The sequence below is a fragment of the Ovis canadensis genome, chromosome 10, assembly GCF_042477335.2.
Source record: "Ovis canadensis isolate MfBH-ARS-UI-01 breed Bighorn chromosome 10, ARS-UI_OviCan_v2, whole genome shotgun sequence".
Lineage (NCBI taxonomy): Eukaryota > Metazoa > Chordata > Mammalia > Artiodactyla > Bovidae > Ovis > Ovis canadensis.
The window spans coordinates 83,760,035-83,775,840 of NC_091254.1; the positions used below are offsets into that span (position 1 = coordinate 83,760,035).

Here is a 15,806-nt window from a genome sequence, read left to right on the forward strand (position 1 = left end):
ATTTCTTCTTCCTTCAGTTAAAATCTGCATCCTTACAACTTCTACCTTCGGATCCTGGCTCAGCTCCCAGGAGCCTGCACAATATATATCAGGCCCCCCGGTTCCCTTTTCTTTACTCAGAGGCACCTACATTAGCTTTGGAGTAGGTCTGTTCCATGGGTCCATGCCCCCAACACATCCCACCACCAACACACACATTCACCATGAAAGCAAAAATTCTCAGAAAAATGAATTCTGAGCAGATGGCAAAGCTTTATTTCAAACTTGCAGGGGAAAAGCACAAGGGGAAAGTCTGTCCACAAAAACAGTCTTAGGAAAGGGCTGTTTTAAAAACTGAAAGGAATGTCTAGATAAGCGGCCCTCAAACTTTAGCTGCTTCGGAATCCCCTGTGCTGGGTTGCTTCAGTCGTTTCGGACTCTTTGGGACCCCAGGCAAGAATACTGGAGTGGGTTGCTATGCCCTCCTCCAGGGGATCTTCCTGGCCCACGGATAGAACCCGCGATTTTTATATCCCCTGAATACTCGTTAAAAGAACTAGCGATGGGCCCACCCCAGTTTCCCATTCAGTAGGTGTCAAGCGCGGCTGAGAACTTGTGAAGTTGCGGCTGCTAGCCCTGGGATCACTTTGCGAACTTCTGATCGAGACTGTAAATAAAGTTGTTGCGACATAGAACTGATTAATTTCACGGAGATGTAAAGCTGCCATGCTTTTACCTATTGGACAAATAGCCCTGACCGTGGCATCCCAGAGCCGCGTTTGGTGTATTTTCACCAGAAATACCCAGCCGTCCGGTTCCCTCCCTGGGCAGGATCAGAGGAATGCCATTTGATTCAACAGTAGGGATTTTGATTTTCAAATTGGAAAGCTTTGCGGATGAAATTTGAAGAAGGGCACAGCAACCCCCTCCAGTATTCTTGCCTGGAGAATCCCACGGACAGAAGAGTCTGACGGGCTACAGCCCCCAAAGTCGCACAGACTCGGACACGACTGAAGCAGCTTAGCACGCACGCACGCACGCACGCGGATGAAATTTAGGACCAGCTTTTCCTTTTGGCCGCGCCCCCGCCCCGGCAGAAAGATCTACGGTTTTCTCACGGCAACCAGCTCACATTCTCCTCTCACCACCCGGGGGCGCTGCGGTCACCGGATCGCTGCACATCCGGCTCTCCGCTGGAGCAGGGCGGCTGCAGCCCCCACGCGCCGCATTGCGCACGCGCAGCAGCGCCTCCGACGCCAGACCAGGAGACGCTCCGGAAGTGGCCGGGAGGAGAAGCCACCTAGGGTTGCCCCAGAACGGCTGTTTCCACTTCTCGCTCGCCCTTCAAGTCTCATGCTTTACCTGCGCTGGAATTAATGAGCCAGGCTACTCTACAGAAGGGAATTTACGAAATTCGAATGTCTGGATTGAAAAAGGAAAGCTCTGCCGAAACCCGGGATCGAACCAGGGACCTTTAGATCTTCAGTCTAACGCTCTCCCAACTGAGCTATTTCGGCGCCCCTTTTGTCGCTCTCAGAGTAAACTATCACTGAACTCCTGGCGTTGGCTTCTTCCGTCTCTTCTCAGTAATCACTTAAAAGTGTTTCTTCCTTGTCAAATTAAATGGTTTTCTTTTTTTAAGGGCTATACCTAGAAGTCTACCTTTTTATGAGCCATGACTAAATAGCTAAGTATACGTTACTTAACTTTTTCCAGTATAATCTGAACCTCTGGTTTAATCGTCGACAGCCGGCAGCGTGAACTAGCCGGTGTCTCGGCTGCAGGATTCGGGGGTCGGACTGGCCCGCAGCCCGGCGGAGCGGGGTCAAAAGAAGCGATAGCTGCTCGCCCCCCACCCCCAGGGCTCCGCAGCTCCTCGGCACGCGGGCTCAGTCCGCCCACAGCTGGTTCCAGCTTTCCCGATGGAGGGTGGTCCCTTCCAGCTGTGACCGCACACTTTTCATTATTGGTATAGACAAGAAATTGGCCAGGGCGTGGAGATAGGGCTGCAGTCTCCGCGATCCCGGGTCCTCGCCCTGCTGCGTTTACCTGCCACCACGCTGCATGGAATCAGCCAGGTACATCTTAAAAGCTTGCCGAGGTCATTGACCACGGTCACCCAATATCAATACTAAATGTTTCTGAAGCACCAGCTACGTGTCAAGCACCGACATTCTGCACCCCCAAAATGCCCTGTTTGTTTTGTTTTGCCTTTTTTTCCCCCTCTCCAATAAAATTGTAATTCTCCAAAGGCGGGGTTGACTATCACCGCCGTTTTACCCACTTAAGTGGAAGCTTCACAGCCAATTTTGAGGGATAGATGTATGTATGTATACGAATATGAAAGAAAAAAATGTATGAATATGGGGAGTGATAGCTATCTCTAAGGTCTCTTTCTGAGTTCCTTTGTTGTAAATCCAAACAGAAGAGCTTGGGATTTATCAGAAGTCATTGGTTAAGGAAGTGAAGAGACCAAGGCCAGCTTGGGGATGGATACAGTTCTGTGCACGCTTAGGAGAGGTTGGAGTTCAGTTCAGTTCAGTCGCTCAGTCGTGTCCGACTCTTTGCGACCCCATGAATCGCAGCACACCAGGCCTCCCTGTCCATCACCATCTCCCGGAGTTCACTCAGATTCACGTCCATCCAGTCGGTGATGGCATCCAGCCATCTTATCCTCGGTCGTTTCCTTCTCCTCCTGCCCCCAATCCCTCCCACCATCAGAGTCTTTTCCAATGAGTCAACTCTTCGCATGAAGTGGCCAAAGTACTGGAGCCTCAGCTTTAGCATCATTCCTTCCAAAGAAATGCCAAGGCTGATCTCCTTCAGAATGGACTGGTTGGATTCCTTGCAGTCCAAGGGACTCTCAAGAGTCTTCTCCAACACCACAGTTCAAAAGCATTAATTCTTTGGCGCTCAACTTTCTTCACAGTCCAACTCTCACATCCATACATGACCACAGGAAAAACCATAGCCTTGACTAGATGGACCTTAGTCAGCAAAGTAATGTCTCTGCTTTTGAATATGCTATCTAGGTTGCTCATAACTTTTCTTCCAAGGAGTAAGTGTCTTTTAATTTCACGGCTGCAGTCACCATCTGCAGTGATTTTGGAGCCCAGAAAAATAGAGTCTGCCACTGTTTCCACTGTTTCCCCATCTATTTCCCATGAAGTGATGGGACCAGATGCCATGATCTTCGTTTTCTGAATGTTGAGCTTTAAGCCAACTTTTTCACTCTCCTCTTTCACTTTCATCAAGAAGCTCTTTAGTTCTTCTTCACTTTCTGCCATAAGGGTGGTGTCATCTGCATATCTGAGGTTATTGATATTTCTCTCAGCAATCTTGATTCCAGCTTGTGCTTCTTCCAGCCCAGCGTTTCTCATGATGTACTCTGCATAGAAGTTAAATAAGCAGGTGACAATATACAGCCTTGATGTACTCCTTTTCCTATTTGGAACCAGTCTGTTGTTCCATGTCCAGTTCTAACTGTTGCTTCCTGACCTGCATACAGATTTCTCAAGAGGCAGGTTAGGTGGTCTGGTGTTCCCGTCTCTTTCAGAATTTTCCATAGTTTCTTGTGATCCACACAGTCAAAGGCTTTGGCATAGTCAATAAAGCAGAAATAGATGTTTTTCTGGAACTCTCTTGCTTTTTCCATGATCCAGCGGATGTTGGCAATTTGATCTCTGATTTCCTCTGCCTTTTCTAAAACCAGCTTGAACATCAGGGAGTTCACGGTTCACATGTTGCTGAAGCCTGGCTTGGAGAATTTTGAGCATGACTTTACTAGTGTGTGAGATGAGTGCAATTGTGCAGCAGTTTGAGCATTCTTTGGCATTGCCTTTCTTTGGGATTGGAATGAAAACTGACTTTTTCCAGTCCTGTGGCCACTGCTGAGTTTTCCAAATTTGCTGGCATATTGAGTGCATCACTTTCACAGCATCATCTTTCAGGATTTGAAACGGCTCAACTGGAATTCCATCACCTCCACTAGCTTTGTTCATAGTGATACTTTCTAAGGCCCACTTGACTTCACATTCTAGGATGTCTGGCTCTAGATGAGTGATCACAGCATCATGATTATCTGGGTCATGAAGATCTTTTTTGTACAGTTCTTCTGTGTATTCTTGCCACCTCTTCTTAATATCTTCTGCTTCTGTTAGGTCCATACCATTTCTGTCCTTTATCGAGCCCATCTTTGCATGAAATGTTCCCTTGGTATCTCTAATTTTCTTGAAGAGATCTCCAGTCTTTCCCTTTCTGTTGTTTTCCTCTATTCCTTTGCATTGATCGCTGAAGAAGGCTTTCTTATCTCTTCTTGCTATTCTTTGGAATTCTGTATTCAGATCTTTCCTTTTCTCCTTTGCTTTTTGCCTCTCTTCTTTTCACAGCTATTTGTAAGGCCTCCTCAGACAGCCATTTTGCTTTTTTGCGTTTCTTTTCCATGGGGACGGTCTTGATCCCTGTCTCCTGTACAATGTCACAAACCTTATTCCATACTTCATCAGGCACTCTGTCTATCAGATCTAGGCCCTTAAATCTATTTCTCAATTCTGTTGTATAATCATAAGGGATTTGATTTAGCTCATACCTGCATGGTCTAGCGGTTTTCCCTACTTTCTTAAATTTGAGTCTGAATTTGGTAATAAGGAGTTCATGATCTGAGCCACAGTCAGCTCCTGGTCTTCTCTTTGTTGACTGTATAGAGCTTCTCCACCTTTGGCTGCAAAGAATATAATCAATCTGATTTCGGTGTTGACCATCTGGTGATGTCCATGTGTAGAGTCTTGTCTTGTGTTGTTGAAAGAGGGTGTTTGCTATGACCAGTGCATTTTCTTGGCAAAACTCTATTAGTCTTTGCCCTGCTTCATTCCGCATTCCAAGGCCAAATTTGCCTGTTACTCTAGGTGTTTCTTGACTTCCTACTTTTGCATTCCAGTCCCCTATAATGAAAAGGACATGTTTTTTGAGTGTTAGTTCTAAAAAAGGTCTTCATAGAACCGTTCAACTTCAGTTTCTTCAGTGTTACTGGTTGGGGCATAGACTTGGATAACTGTGATATTGAACGGTTTGCCTTGGAGACGAACAGAGATCATCCTGTCGTTTTTGAGATTGCATCCAAGTACTGCATTTCGGACTCTTTTGTTGACCATGATGGCTACTCTATTTCTTCTGAGGGATTCCTGCCCGCAGTAGTAGATATAATGGTCATCTGAGTTAAATTCACCCATTAGAGCTGGCGCACTAAGCGCAGGCAGCTGCCAGCTGGCGCACCAAGCATGGCCGAGAGGGGCTACCCTGCGTCCGAGGCCAGTGGTGGCCGGGAGAAGACACCTCACGTCCGAGGTCAGGGGCGGCCGGAAGAAGCCACCTCGCACCTGAGACCAGGGGCGGTGACCCTGAGGAGCCACCCGAGCCCGAGGCCAGGACGGGAGGAGCAACCCGAGGAGCGGTGGCTGCTCAGACGCAGGAGGGCCTAGAGGAGCTATCCCACGTTGAAGGTCAGGAATGGTGGCGATAAGGAGATACCCCTCGTCCAAGATAAGGAGCAGCGGCTCTGCTTTGCTGGAGCAGCCGTGAAGAGATACCCCACGCCCAAGGTAAGAGAAACCCAAGTAAGATGGTAGGTGTTGCAAGAGGGCATCAGAGGGCAGACACACTGAAACCATACTCACAGAAAACTAGTCATCTAATCACACTAGGACCACAGCCTTGTCTAACTCAATGAAACCAAGCCATGCCTACGGGGCAACCCAAGACAGGTGGGTCATGGTGGAGAGCCGACAGAATGTGGTCCACTGGAGAAGGGAACGGGAAGCCACTTCAGTATTCTTGCCTTGAGAACCCCATGAATAGTATGAAAAGGCAAAATGATAGGATACTGAAAGAGGAACTCCCCAGGTCATTAGGTGCCCAATATGCTACTAGAGATCAGCGGAGAAATAACTCCAGAAAGAATGAAGGGGTGGAGCCAAAGCAAAAACAGTACCCAGCTGTGGATGTGACTGGTGATAGAAGCAAGGTCCGATGCTGTAAAGAGCAATATTGCATAGGAACCTGGAATGTCAGGTCCATGAATCAAGGCAAATTGGAAGTGGTCAAACAAGAGATGGCAAGGGTGAATGTCGACATTCTAGGAATCAGCGAATTAAAATGGACTGGAATGCGTGAATTTAACTCAGATGAGGTTGGAGTGGAAGAAGGGAAAATTTGGAGCAGCTTCCTTGCACAGGTCAAACATAAAGAGGTGGGGAAAGAGGGTTTTTCTTGAATGTCATGAATGTAGCTACCTTTCACATTCTCCTCCAAAGACTATAGGGAAGGCTTGAACATGGGTGACTAGGAAAATGACAGGTAAGTTTTAATGGGATTTGGAGTGGGTGTAGGGATGAGGAAAACGTGGGAGTTCATCACCTATCCCTATCTTTGCATCAGGTCCAAGCCCTTTCCCTGGGGGAGATGGTAAACATACCCTATTCCACACCCTCATGTGAATCCACTTCCCACTGGCTCTAAAGATGAATGGAGAGAATCTCGACCACTCCCAGTGGAGACCATAGCGCCAATTTCGACCATTATTCGGCACACATGGACCAGAAAAGTGTGTATTACGGACCTTAAGCTCACCTTCTTGTATCTAGTGATGACGTTTATGCTGATCTTCAGTTTCTTTGTTTATGGCAGGAGATGGCTTACATGAAAAACTTCGTTATGAAAATATATATATATACCTTTTTTTCAATTTATGTGTTACCATTTTTTCCAAACAAAGATGCCGGACTAAAATAATAAATTGTTTGGGCCTGAGTACTTCATGAAAGGAACTGTTTGGTATTTCTTTTGGCCTGGGGGCATTGGAAAAATTTGCTGAGAGAAGGGTAGCATTATATACAGAGAAGGTTTGGAAGCCTCTAGCTTAGTGCCTTGATGTTGATAGCAGTGTTGAATGAAAATTACTACTGAGTTTGGGAGAAAAATCTGCTTTGTTCTCAAGTCTATAGAAGCTAGAAGAACCATCCGGCTTCTGCAGAGACCAGATGCCAAGGGCTAAAGTGAAGGGAACAGTCTATGGACATGCTCACAGTTGGAAGGGACTGATGATAAAAAAAAGTTGGCATCTAAATCAGTGAAAGGACTCCATGTTGAAAAGAAGCTTTGGCTGCAGTCTTGTCTCCAAATTAGTCCAAGGATTCTGGCCAACTCCAGTCTAATTACCTATGATAACCATGAAGACTAATTATGGGAACTAACTAGAAGATCTAAAAATAACAAAACTGAAGAGAATATGTTGTATATATTTACAGTGCCTAATAGACTTTTGAACAACTATGATTGATAATCTGTCCTGAACTTTGCTCCTGGGACCTCATAATCCAAAAAAGTAGCACTTATTTTTATTTGCCTTTGGTTTTAGTCAATATTTCTTGAAAATGTTAGAAAGAAGGGAGTATATCAAAAGGACATAAGAGCCAGTTTGAAGGGGCTCTTACTGGCCAAATCTGGGGGAAATCTAGGCTTCAAAATAAATAAGAAGGTGATAGACTATTTACCCCTTGAATAAAATAAGAATCCATGAGTATAATAATGCAGAGAGAATGAGAATGAGGGTTCTGGCCAACAGATCAGTAATTTGCATTGACTGAAAAATGGCTCAGAGGGTAAAGCGTCTGCCTGAAAGGTGGAAGACCTGGGTTCGGTCGCTGCACTCCAGTACTCTTGCCTGGAAAATCCCGTGGATAGAGAAGCCTGCAGGCTACAGTCCATGGGGTCACAAAGAGTCAGACACAACTCAGCAACTTCACTTTCACTTTTGACTGAAAAATATGGATGGAGTGGTGACATTGAAAATCGCCATTTTCCAGGCATGATAGTAAAGACTGGCTGGGTCAAGAATCATCAGTGGACGCTATGTCTTCAGGGAAAGTTATACAGTGAGGAAGATCATGGCATGGTCTCAACGTATCTCTTTGTAGATTCCTTAATAGTTGCAAAGGGGAAATCGAAAGTGTACAGTGGGGAAACTGGACAATCCCTTGATCTTGTCAAGATGAACCTCATCAGTGAAGGACACTGAAACATCATGTGCCTGCTAATGTGAGACCTTCAAAAGTACACAGCTTGCCACTTAAATCATGGTCCAGTCAGGGATGCATAACCTGAATGGAATCATGAAGTAACATTAAACAAATCACAATATAAAGGCAATCAAGTAAATGACTGGCCTATATTCTTCAGAACTGTTAAGGTGATGAAAGCAAAGAAGAGCTGGGCCACTGTTCCAGATGGAAGGAGGCAACAGAGACATGACAACTAAATGTAATATGTGATGCCGGACTGGTTTCTATTTAGGAGGGAAAATGCTTTAAGGATTGTAGTAGAGCAATTAAAGAAATTAGAACATGGGCTGTAGATTACATAAAAGTGTCATGTCAATGTTAAAAAAACCATAGCAAGGTGAGAGAATATCCTTGTTTTAGGAAATACATAACAGTGTATTCAGGTATAAAGAAATATCATAGCTGCAGCTTACCCTCAAATGGTTCAAAAAAATAGAATAATGATGTGTGGGCAAATAGAGACACACACACACACAGAGAATATGAAAATGTAAATAGGGGAAAATATTGAAAGTTGGTGAACATGGGTAAAAGATACTTGGGACTTCTCTGTACCGTTTTGTAACTTTTATGAAAATTGGAAACTCAGAATTAAAAAGAATTTGGCTCTTCTGGAGCCAAAAAATTTCCATTAGAATTGTGGTAATGCTAGATATGGCAGAGACCACGGAGTTTATTTAGCCTGATCCACAAATTTACATATCAGGAAACAGAGACCCAGAGATGCTATAGACAACTTGCTTAAGAATATCGTCTTAGTTGGCCAGGGCTGCCAGAACAAAGTACCATAGACGTTGGGAGGGTGGAGTGAGGCACTTTAACAGCAGAAATTTATTTTCTCAAGGTTTGGAGGCTGGGAAGTCTAAGATCAAGGTGATAACAGAGTAGGTTCCTCTTGAGAGCGCTCTTCCTGGCTTGCAGATGGCTGTCTTCTCACTGTGTGCTCACGTGGACTTTCCTTGGTACATGTTCATGGAGATCTCTCTCTCTCTCTCTGTGTGTCTCTTTGTGTCTTCTGTCTCTGTCTCATTGTCTTCCTCTTCTTCTAAAGCCACTAATCCTATCTGGTTAGGTCCCTACTTTATGACCTCCTTAACCTTAAGTACCTCCTAAAAGTTCCCTCGCCAAATACAGTCTCAATGGCAGCTAGGCTTCAATATGAACTGGAAAAGAAGAACAGTTCAGTTCATGCCAGTTACACAGTTAATTTGGTGCAGAACTGACGACTGACCCACAAAGCATATTCTACAGCCTCTACCAAATGCTCTTAATTTTTTTTTTTAAAGACCCCATTTCAGTGAAAAATTAGCATGAGTCTAAATCTGTATCTGGAGTCTGGGGTTTAGGGCTCAGATTTTCTTGTAGATGCTTTTTTTAATGGGCATCTCTATACCTTTTGAAATTCTCTATATGTAGAAAGAATTTTTTTCTTGATGGATAGAAAGTGATTTCTCCAAAACTTATATATTAAAGTTGTTACTTAGGGGAGAAGTATAAAAAAGTTAGTAGATTGCAGATATCATCAGTGTGCTGAATTGATCCAAAAGAAGTTAATTTATTTAAAGCCATTAAACCACAAGTCTATAAAGACATTATTGGTTTTTTTTGTTTGTTTATGTTGAATCACAGACATCAATATTAAGCCTTGGGGTATACTTACAAGGCCAGAAACAATTAAGTAAATTATACTTAAGAACAACCAACTGAGCTTTGTCTTTGTTCTAATCTAATCCTCCCACATCCATCAAGCAAACACTTAACTAGCCATGTGGATTTTGCCCAATGCCTTAAAGGCCAGAGAACTTGGACTCCAGAGCTTGAGTTTCAGAGGCTTGGCCATGCTTTAAATAATTGTCGGCTTGTCTTGTCTCCTTTCTTGATGAACTGGGCCAGCCTCCCACCTGCATCCCTGCTCCATCTCCCTACTCCACCCTATCCAGAGATTAAGGAGTAAGACCTGTTTATTCACCCAAAGAAATAAGGCAGAATAAACTTAAGTCAAGACTTCCCTAAATCCCTTGTTAGTTAAAAAAAAAAAAAAAAAGCCAGAAACAAGAAATATATCTGTCTCTTCCTTTGCCCCACTGAAGATGCACGAAGTGAAAGTGTTTGCTGCTCATTCATGGACGGTAGCAGACCAGGCTCCTCCGTCTATGATATTCTCTAGGCACAACACTGGAGTATGTTGTCATTCCCTTCTTTAAGGGATCTTCCCAGCCCGGGGATTGAACCAGATCTCCTGAATGGCAGGCAGATTCTTTACCATCTGAGCCACAAGGGAAGCTAAAGATGCACAAGGCAGTGTTAAATGACCAGAGGCTCAGAGAAGGAGGACACAGGAGCACGTGTGCTATTTGGTCCTGATGCTTCTCCAGCCTCCCAGGTGCCCAGCGCTCTTGACTCTCTCCTCTGCTTTCATCCACCACTCCAGCTCTGTCTGTTGTGTCCTTACACCCCCAACTCAGTGTCCCTCCACTGGCCACTTCCTGACCCACCTCATTTTTCCTTGGGACTCTTGGCGACGAGTCAGTGTTTCTCTACCCTTCCTCGTGTCCTCCTTGCACACACAGGCAAGAGTTCCTCTAGAGGACATTTTTGGTTGGAGGGATGGGGTGAGACAGACTGCGGAGCTAGCTTTGCTGATTGCTGTGCTCAGGACCTGCAGTGGGAGCAGAATCCTCCTGGAACATGGTCTCCTCTGTCCTGCAGGGGGAGCTGTCAGGGCAGGTGTCCAGGGCACTCCTAGGTTACTCAGAAGGTAAAGATCTGCCTGCAATGCAAGGGACCAGAGATCCCTGGGTCAGGAAGATCCCCTGGAGAAGGGAATGGCTACCCATTCCAGTATTCTTGCCCGGAGAATCCCATGGACAGAGGAGCCTGGAGGGCCACGGTCCACGGGATCTCGAAGAGTGAGACACGACTGAGCGACTAACATTTTCACTTTTTTCGGGTTATAGGGACAGTAAGCAGGGCCCTGATCCCAGACTCTCCCACTCAGCTATCCAGCACCTTCCCCATCATTAGCAGTTGGAAAACATTACACTCAGTTTTCTCCAGCCAACGAAGCCTGCGTAGGGTTCAGAAAGGGCTGGCAGCTCCACGCATTTTCCCATAGATGGTCGGGTGTCCAGAGCTTCCTCGAGGGACAGGAAGGAAGCCACCATCACATCACAGACGGAAGTGTTCAGACGGTTGATTTATTGCCCTCTTGATGATTGGGTGGTTGGAAAAAGGAGAATGCTTCAACTTGGGAATGACTGAGGCTTCACTGCTGCTCCATAAGGAATGGGAGGCGTAGAATCAAAGTGTTTGTTCCTGTCTCCATGAGAAGTAAACACTGACATGCATTCACACCGGTGCTTGTGTTATAAATACAGGTGATCTCACATTGATCAGCTGGGATTTGTGAGTGAGTCAATAAAAGCCCCAGAGGTTAATGATTCCCTGAGTCATACAGTCGTTTGGTGGCAGAGCTGGGACCAGAACTCAGTTCTGAGCCCCAGGCCAGGGTAGTCACACTGCGTAATGCCTGTCCCTGTATTAGACCAGCTTTACTGAAATATGGCAGTGGATTTTGGTCCACAGGCACTTTGGGGGCATTAGGTTTTGAGGCAAGTGGTCTTCTTGACCTTAGCGAGGAATCTTGCTGTTTACACGAACCGGGCTCATTTCCCCAAGCACAGGAGCAAAGTTCATGCCAATGTTGCTCTGAGAATCTTGAGGCCTAATTGCTTTCAATTCACAGTCCTCTGATGAAACTCTGGACTCAGAAAAGGACCTGCTAGGAATCGTTCATACCTCAGTGTAAATGGAAGTCCTTCAGCCCATTTTTATCAGCTTCCTAATCCTGCAATATGATTGTGCCTAGGCATCATCTGTGAAGTTCAGTTCAGTCGTTTAGTCGTGTCTGACGCTTTGCGATCCCACGGGTGGCCTATGAAGGATTCTTGCTGAAAAATGTTTGATCTGAAACTACTCAGGTCTCTAGGTAGACCTAACTTCCAGTTTATAAGAAATTCAGAAAATGGAAAAATAAGTAAGATGACACATGGAAAAATAACTAGACAAATCTGGAGAATAAGACATTCTCTAAGACTTCTGGTTTGCTGTCTTCAAGATACCAGCGTTATGAAAAAACAAAACATCAAAAAGATGGGGATAGAGCTCTATATGAGACTGTTAATAAAAGGACATAACCAAAAGTAACATGTGGACTTTTTTTGGAGCCTGGAACAGAATATATATATATATATATATATATATATATATATATAGAGAGAGAGAGAGAGAGAGAGAGAGAGAGAGAATTTGAGGGGTAGAGAGGGAAAAAATGTTTTCCTTCTACTCATTTTAGGTTTCCTAGATGGAGTCCTGTAAATTTTTCTAACAAAACGTAGATTAACAAGAGAAAAACAACATTTTTTTTATTAACCTGTGCTTTGCACATACTCATTCATGGAAGCCCCCAGTGATGAGTAACTAAAAAGAGTAATTAGAGGGATTTCCCTGGTGGTCCAGTGGCTGACTCTGCATGCCCAGCACAGGAGGCCTGGGGTTTGATCCCTGGTCAGGGAACTAGATCCCACATGCCACAAGTAAAGATCCGATGTGCCACAACTAAAGCCAAATAAATAAATAAATATTTTCAAAAGAAAAGAGTGGTTAGAAAATGGTATTGTCATTATGCAGGAGAGTGCTATGGTTTTAGGAGATTTATGCTGAGGTTTTTAGGGTTGAAGTATCACCGATGTCTATACCTTACTTTTATGTCTCAAAAATACACATATAAAGATAAAATCGAATGGCAAAATGTTAATGATTGTTGAATTCTAAGTGGAAAAATTTACCTCCCAATTTTTCTGTATGTTTTACATTTTTCATAGTGAAATTTTGAAAAAGATAAATATTAGTCTCATCTTAGAGATACTAGAAATTTCCAAATTCTAATGCTATTTTTTACTAAAGATGTAGGAACTTATTGATGGAATCTTGGGCATCAGAATATAGCTAAAAATCTATTTTGCGAGAACAGAGAAGCCCTTTCCAAAATACATGATTAGTCTAAGTAGCCCCTTAGTCCATCTAGTGCTGGTGCTTGTCCTACATATTTCAGGAACATATTTTTAGTCACCAAATTGGGACATATGGTCTGACAAAGAATATTTCCCCCCTACTTCTGCTTTTACGCACATGAAAGCCTTGCTGCTGCTGCTGCTGCTACTGCTAAGTCGCTTCAGTCATGTCCGAATCTGTGCGACCCCACAGATGGCAGCCCACCAGGCTCCTCCATCCATGGGATTTTCCAGGCAAGAGTACTGGAGTTGGTTGCCATTGCCTTCTCCAATGAAAGCCTTACAAAGGTATAAAAATCAAAACGTGTAGAAGTGATTTTGTTTATTGAATGTATAGTGAATCTCCTTTCTGGAAAAAGAAAAATAGCACAGTTAAGTGAAATTATGCTGTTTCAAGACTTGGAAAACAGTTGCATACCTTGTAGTCAACTCCAATGTGATTTACAGCAAAATCTTTAACTTTACAAGGTCAACTTAATAATTTATCATGACATATGTTGGGGATTAAAATGTCTTCCTTGTCTTTTATTCTTAACTTTTAATTTCCTTTTTGAATCAGGCTTTCAGTTTTGACCTTCATAATTACTAAGGAAAATCAGATTGCAGTAATTAGAATATTGCAGAAACATCATCTAAAACTATGGTTTGATTAGTCCATTAACATCCGCAACCATAATTTCAACTCCTGAGAATTTTAAACTGATTTAATTTTAGCTATGTAGTATATTATTCCTTTTTTTTTTTTTTGATAGCTGAAATATTTGTAGAGTAAATCTGAGGTAGCACACTTACTTAGACAGTTAGGAGGGCAAAAGGAAAACCTGAAGAATAGCTGATTAGGTAAAGGGAAATGTGTAATTTCTAAACACTAGTACATAGAATTTTCGTTTGATACGTAACACTCAAATAGCTAACATAATTTTACTTTGAAAGCTTTTTTCTGGACAAAGAAAAATTGTTTCATTTAGGTTTGTTCTGTTGAAAAATATGTGAAGGGCTGAGCTCCAGAGCCATTAATCAAAGTTTAAAAATCTGCTAGAAATAGGAAGATGCTTCTCAAGAGGCTTACTTGGCCTCTCTTATTTTAAAAAATTTCTTTTATCTGTACATTTTAGTCAGCATTTTACCCTGAAAGTGTGCTTTCTCTTCTGTTCTACCCCTATAGCAGCTAATTCTCACAACTGTTGCTAGAAAGGGAGTAGTGTTTTCATTCCAAGCAAATAGATGAGGGGCCAAGCAAAATATAGAACTGTTATTAGACTTTTTTTTTTGGCTGCCGCTTGGCATATGGTATCTTATCTCCCTGACCAGGGATGGAACCCATGACCCCTGCAAAGGAAGCACAGTCCCAGAACTGTTGTTATCAGACTTTTGATTGGAGGGTTTTCCATCAGTTTGGAGTCAACAAAGAGACCATGAATTAGAATTGCTTCCTTTGCACCTCAAAATTGACCTAATTAAGTCAGGATGATGAAAAAGAACTTTCCTACTTTCTGCATGTGGGATAGAACGATTCCATTGGTAAAGTAGAATATTTTCTGCCCTTGGGTAAAACTCGTCTTTCTAGGAGTGTGTTGATTTGAACATAATGAGTTTGGCCATAAACACAACAATATTAACAAAACTGGCTAGTAAAGCTAAGAAGAGATCAAAGAAGAATTAGTCAAAGATATAAGCTTCTACAGTGAAGGACCAAAGTGAGGATTAAAGAGCAGTCCTTTTAGACAACAACAGAGCATAAGTGAAATCTGTAGCAGCCGCAAGATGCAAAACCGGCTTACCACTTTCTTAAAGTGTGAGCTTCAAGGAAAATGTGAGCTTTAGGTGGTAAGGGGCATGTGAAAAAGCAAGGGGTTCTGAGTGGAGTAGGGATGTGTGTGGAGAGAGAGGCAGAGAGAATCCAAGAAAGACAGAGACAGCGATGAAGAGCCTGCTCTTTTAAAATACCCACAATTGAATAGAGATGCTGCATGTCCAGGTCGTGGAATGCAGAAACAACTGCATCACCAGGAACCACAGATCTAGCAGGGCACACGAACACAAACCTATAAACAGATGAATCAACCAAGTAGTGTGTGATGGTAATAGAGAGGACAGAACCTCACCATCTGCAGGTGAGGCCAACCTTGGTGAGTGGCTGACATCTAAATGAGGTTTTCAGGGTTGACCAGAAGTGCTTCAGATGGAGAGGAAGTTGCATTCTGGCAGCATGGACAACTGTGCCAAGGCCCAGGGCCTGAAAGGGCCTTGCATCCAAAGAAGACCAGCATGGCCAAGTGTGAGGGCAGCTGTGGATGGAGCTGAAAGGCAGGAGGCAGCCTGGGGATGGACCACTCTTTGGAGATTCGTGCATTGGGCAACAGGGAACCCAAACATATTTTCTGCATCAGGGACTGGCTTGATTGATAAAAATACAAGTCTGGGGAAGTATGAAGGAAAGATCTGAGTGGACAGGATCTGGAAGCTGGGAAACCAGCGAGGAGCGTGTCACCTAAATACCAAGGCAGTGGTGATGAGTAAGAGCTGAAAAGGAGATAGCGGATCTCAGAGCTGGTTAAGGAGGAATCTATAGGATTTAGTGACTAGACATGGGTGGTGAGAGCCAACAATGGCATCAAATTTGTCAGATTTGGAAAAGGTC

The 15,806-nt window shown here is 43.7% G+C and overlaps 1 non-coding gene across 1 annotated transcript; it reads right to left on the minus strand.

Annotated features, from left to right (window-relative positions):
* Positions 1-1,423: 1,423 nt before the first annotated feature.
* TRNAF-GAA (transfer RNA phenylalanine (anticodon GAA)) lies at positions 1,424-1,496 on the minus strand. The gene has a single exon. It is a non-coding gene; the product is annotated as a tRNA-Phe (tRNA).
* Positions 1,497-15,806: the final 14,310 nt, after the last annotated feature.